At 48.0% G+C, this 5,608-nt stretch overlaps 1 protein-coding gene across 1 annotated transcript in view; it reads left to right on the forward strand.

Annotated features, from left to right (window-relative positions):
- The window catches only part of PANX1 (pannexin 1), a 44,755-nt gene that overhangs the window by 837 nt on the left and 38,310 nt on the right, over positions 1-5,608 (forward strand). The window lies entirely within an intron of this gene.

The following is a 5,608-nucleotide window of genomic DNA, read 5'->3' on the forward strand; positions in this document are numbered from 1 at the left end:
CGGGCCGGGCCGGGCCGGGCCGGGCCCCGCCGGCTGCTGTGGCGGCCCCGGCCTCGGCCCCTCGCTTCCCCTTTGCTTCTAGCCGCGGAGTCACGCTGCGCTTGGGCAGGTTGAGGTATCTTAAGCCCCCGGGAGTCTGAAGCCAGGCAGGAGGCAGGGTAGATTTGCCTTCTGTAGACCGGTGGTTCCCAGACCTCGCGTTGGAGAAGCTTGCTTCGTGGTTGCTCCGGCTCGGCCCGAGAGCGGGTTAGGGAGGGGGCTTTTCTGGGAGGCTGTGGAAGTACCGTCGCCCCGCCGCGCCTCAGAAAGGACCTAGGAGCGGGTCCAGAGAAGGGCAGCGAGGGGCTGCCGGGGGAGGCGAGGCGCGGTCAGTGCAGAAGAGATGCTCGTGGAGGAGCATGGGGTGCTGAATCCCGCAGGGCGAAGAGAAGTCGGTGGGGATCGATTACGGACTCTGGCAAGACAAGGACTAAGGGCGCCGATACACGAGCAGCGAGGCTGCTGCGATGGGCTCCAGTGGCAGTGTCGGGGCAGACTCATTCAATCGAGTCTGATAGCAGCCTCCAGAGCCTCGTGTATCAGCATCCCTATGCTTAAAAATGGCAGGGGGGGTGCTTTAACTAAAGCTCGTTTGATGAGCTTTACATGAAGTCCCTCAACCAACATTTTTAAGCTCGGGGGCGCTGATACGTGAGACACTCCGGGCGTTTGAATTAGAGCGGCTCTCAGAGCTGCTCTAACTAAAGCACCCCCCTCGCACTTCCGGAGCACGTGTATACACGTAATGAACCAAAGGAAGTTTTCTTTCACCCAGCGTGTAACCAAAGAGTGAGCTCGTTGTCACCAGGTGTTGTGGGAGCTGACACTTTTCAAAAAGGCAATGGGACACACCCTTGGAGGAAAGGGGCATGAGGAGCTGATGAGCACTGGAGTGAGGGGCACAGCCTCTGAAACTGGACTTCCTAGACCTTAAATGCTGGAGGCTGCAAACCAGAGGAACAGTGCAGGGTGGGAAAGAGCCCTCGTCAGATCCAGTTCACTCTCCCTTCTAGTATCCGCTGTCTGCCCCGGTGTGACCGGCGAGCGGGCAAGGTAGACCCATGGGCTGACCCAGTAAATGGCTGTTCGTATATAGTGATCCAGGCAAAGCCCTGGCCGTCTCTGCTCCGTCGTTCTCTTTCTGTTCAGCCATTAAATGATGTTATGTTTGGCGGGGAACAAATGTTTGATTGTTATGTTTACTTGTGTTCTTTGTTGGACTTTGATATTACAGTATATCGGAAGTACTTTATTTTACGTGCTGTTGCCTTTGGTATGTTTATGGCCCTTCGAGTGAGTATCTGAGAACCTTACAGTCTGTAGCGTGTTTATGCTGAGAGACTGCAGGTGAGGAAGGGCTTTAATCCCAGTTGTGTATGTGGGGAACCGAGACACAGAGTGACCCAGTGACTTACCCAAGGTCAGAAAGAGAAGTCAGTGGTGAAATGGGGGATCTCCTCTCTCAAGCCCACGCTGACATCCCAGCTACTGATCTATCTTTTTTCGTGCTCTCTCTCTCCCTGCTCTTATTGTCTGTTATTAATAGCAGCATTCTCCTAAATGTGATTATAGAGGCCAAATAGCTCTGCCATTGATTTCTCAAATGTCGTGTTGCTTTCTTCAGTCCCAGAGAAATGGCCATGCACACACAAGATTAAAGGGCAAAAGGGTATGTAAGTTACTAATGATTTATGACAGGGATTCCCAGATTCTGTTCCATGGATTGTAAAAGCCCTCCCACCCTCTTTCTTTTCAAAGTTTGATGCTATGGATGTATGGTTGGCTGTGATAAATTTTGCAGAATGACAGTGGTCTACAGACCCCAGAAATGATCTGCAGTATTTGAATGGAGCCTTTATGATACAGTCCCAAAGAGGGAGCAGGTACTTCTAACTGCAGTAGCCCAGTGGGAAATCAAGACTGTACCATGGGGGAGACTGTCCATCCCTGAGCTTGAGGCATGGCCTGTTTGCTCTCTCCTACCTCCCTTCTTTTGGAAAGATATCCCTGCCTGAGTGTGCACAGAGAGCTCAGTCTGTGCAGTCTTACAACTGCAGGGACTATAACTGGCCTTTGGGTGAGTGGCATGGTTCCCTCTGCAACCTCCACCACCAGCCCTCCCAAGGCAAGTCACAATCTTATCTGAACTTAAGCTGTAAATTAGAAAATTTGTGACTTAACCGGTAATAGTTTTAAGGTCTGATCTGGCAAACATGTAAACTTACAGATGGGACTAGTCCCACTTGCTGTAGTAAGTGTTCTGAGCCAGATCTTAGGTGTCTCAAATTTGTGTCCTGGATCACCTACTATCTAGGGGCGTTTATACACGTGCAGCTCCAAGAGCCATGCTAATTAAAGCGCCCGGAGCATCATGTGTATCAGTGTCCCCACACTGAAAAATGGCGGTGGAACGCTTTGAGCTAAAGCTTGTTGAACAGACCTTTCAGCACGGAGATACTTGTGATGCTAGAGTCTACTAGAGAAATGTATGTGACGCTAGAGTCTGCTGGAGCGTGGTAATTACCACGCTCCAGCAGACTCAATTAATCATAATTACAGCATGTTGAAGCAGCCTCCCTGCATGTGTATAGGAGCCCTAGGTTCCTGGCTTCTCTGTTAGGTGTTTTAGGCTCCCTATTCAGGATGGGGGAGAATCAGGCATCTTAGAATTAGGTCAAAAACAGGTAGCCTACTGAGGAGGGAGCTACCTAAAGCATACCCACTGCTCTGATGGCTACAGATAGACAATAAGGAAACACTGAGAATGGGGGGGAATCCAAAATCTCAACCCTCAGATGTCTTACTTGACATCTGAGGCAAGAGGTAGGCACCTGTGTCTAGTTGGGACCAACCAATCACATAAGATCTTAGGAAAATGGGGCTAGAGGAGACCTTATGAGGTCATCTACTCCAGCCCCCTGCTCAAGGCTGCGTCATCCCTGACTAAGGACATGGGCGCTTATCTTTCTTTCAAAGAACTGAGTAGACTTACTGTTTGAAAATGTGAGGTATGGCAGGGAGCTGCTGCTGCCTTTATATAATAGTTTAGTGGCCAGAGCACTCACCCAGGAAATAAGAGACCTGGGTATAAGAGGACCTCTCCCTAAGGTAGGGGTGGGCAAAATGTGGCTTGAGGGCCAGATGCAGTCCACCAAGCCATTCTATCTGGCTGGTGGGGCCCCTAAAAAATTTAGAAAATTAATATTTATCTGCCCCTGGCTGCCTGTCATGCGGCCCTCGATGGCTTGCCAAAACTCAGTGAGCGGCCCTCTGCCTGAAATAATTGCCCGCCCCTGCCCTAAGGGGATTCAAATCCACAGTTCCCAGGAGAGTGTCCTAAACACTATGCTACAGGCTGTGTGTATGTGGGGAGAGGTCATTTTCCACCTCATTTCTATGTCCCTGTGCAACAAATAGAATAAGATTCACTGGGCCACAGACACTGCGTAATAGAGACCATGGTTCACAGGTGTGGGAGGGGAAGAGGCAGAGGACAGACCTAGGTTCTGGCCTATGCCCCAGGACTCTTTTCCTGTATTCTTTTATTCAAGTAATTGGATACGCTACAGTCCTGGGACTTGTTCACCCCAGCTTCTCTTCCCTTCCCCCTAGCCCCCCAGCAAGTATCCTAATAATTAGGCTATGTAGTTCTTCTCCATTTTGTGCTGTCCCTCTAGGGCCACTGAATCTTGTATGCTTTGCTGCCTAGTGTCACAGCTGCACAGCAGGAGGTATAGAAAGTGTCCTTCTAAGAATATCTTATCACCTCCAGGCGTGGGAGCTGGTGGTTTGATTCCCTGTCAGAGGGAGGAAGGGTCTGAATTTGGCCCTTCCAGGTATAAGTGGGGAGTTACCATCTCTTCTTTGAGATGCATTTTAGAGCAAGTTGTGGCCATCATTGCCCTTAGTACCTCATCCTGTGATGTGTGTTCAGCATGCTCAGAGTCCACCTTCTGGATCAAGTCCTTCAAGGAAGGAGCATTTAGTTCCTTGACCCTGATGAACTTTATCTGAGCAAGGCACTGTGCTGCACTTCCCAGCCCCATCAAGCTGGGGGCAGTTCTAGGCATTTGCAAAGGCCCAGCTCACAGCACTTGAAAGAAAAAAGGAAGATGACTGAAGTTTAGGTGCCTCCAAAGTTAGGCAGCAGCTGAGCAGGAGTTTTCACACTTTAAGTTTTGGATTGGGGCACCTAAATTTTGCCAGATGTGCCTTCTGTTCTGCTTCTTGTTGTTAATCAATCAGTCTGCTGTGCTGCAGTGAACTGTAGGGTGCATCCTTTTATAAGCTATCACTATAGGGATTAGTTCTGGATGAACTGTATTTTATGTTCCTTATATGTTGAGTAGATAAGTGGTAAATGAGAGTTAGATTCTGAAATCATTCTGTGAGGGAAAGTCACATGGAAGTTTGAGAGTATTTTCTGAAGAAACATGACTGAAAACGGTTTCTTTAATCATAACCAAAGTATGTGGTTATTTCCCAGATTTCCCTGAAATCTCCCAGAAATATTTATGTGGGATTTATGATTGATGAAAGCATGTGCCAGGTCAAGATTGCTTGCACATATGCTTCTTGGCTCTATATCTCTGTACTCTCTTTCCGAAAAATCCTTAAACAGGAATTGTGATTTAAACACAGATTCTTTTAATTTCTGGGAAATTAGTGAGGGGCTTTTCATGTCCAAAACATGACACTGATGTACTGTTTACAAAGTTGGATACAAAATGTATTGGAGTGTTTAGTTTTGTAAAAATTATGCTCTGCCTTTAAATAGCACTTAAGCATTATTTTCCACTTTTCTAAGTTATGCTACTGAATTTAGGGGAAGATTGCCAACATTTTCAAGAGTATCTTGTATTATTGTGTGCCTCAGGTTTATGGGGCATAATGTTGCAGAGTGCCAGGAATTCCTAAAATGCACAAGCTGTTGTGGGGAGAGATACTTATCGCAGATGTCCCAAAGCCTATGCAAGTAAGGTTAAACTGCCTAAGGAACAGCATGAGTCAGAAAGGGACAGTGGAGGAGAAGAGGAGGGTGAGAGCAAGGTGCAAATGATAGATGAGATGGCACAAGAGGGAAGAAAGAGGGGTCTGGTATCTGTGACTAAAGTGGCAGAAAAAGAAACAGGAGAAGGGGAAGTGGGAGTGGCAGAGGTCCCAATTATGGAGGTGGAACAAGTAAAAGAGCCCATGAGTCAGGGAGGGGAAAGGAAGAAAACACAAGAGAAGAAAATCAGTAAAAAAGAACCTGAAAATGAGAGAAATGAGTCGGAGGAGTGGGGAGTGGGAGGCAAGAAAAAATGGGGAGGCGAGAAAATGGAAGCATTCCTGAATACAAAGGCAATCAAGCAGCTTGCAAAAGCTACAGGCATGAGAATGGCGGAGGGGTGGAGTTGGCCATGGCAAGCAGCAGCGCTGGCGAACTTTAACTGGACAGGCACACTCATTTTAAAACTAGCACAACGGCACTGATGATAGCATTTGTTAATGTCAGAAGTGTATTAAAAAGGTAAAATGGAAACAGATCATGGTTTCATAGTTAGTAGGGTCAGAAGGGACCTGAGCA

Source organism: Gavialis gangeticus, unplaced genomic scaffold (assembly GCF_001723915.1).
Source record: "Gavialis gangeticus isolate Ggan-Ray unplaced genomic scaffold, GavGan_comp1, whole genome shotgun sequence".
Taxonomy (NCBI): Eukaryota; Metazoa; Chordata; order Crocodylia; family Gavialidae; genus Gavialis; species Gavialis gangeticus.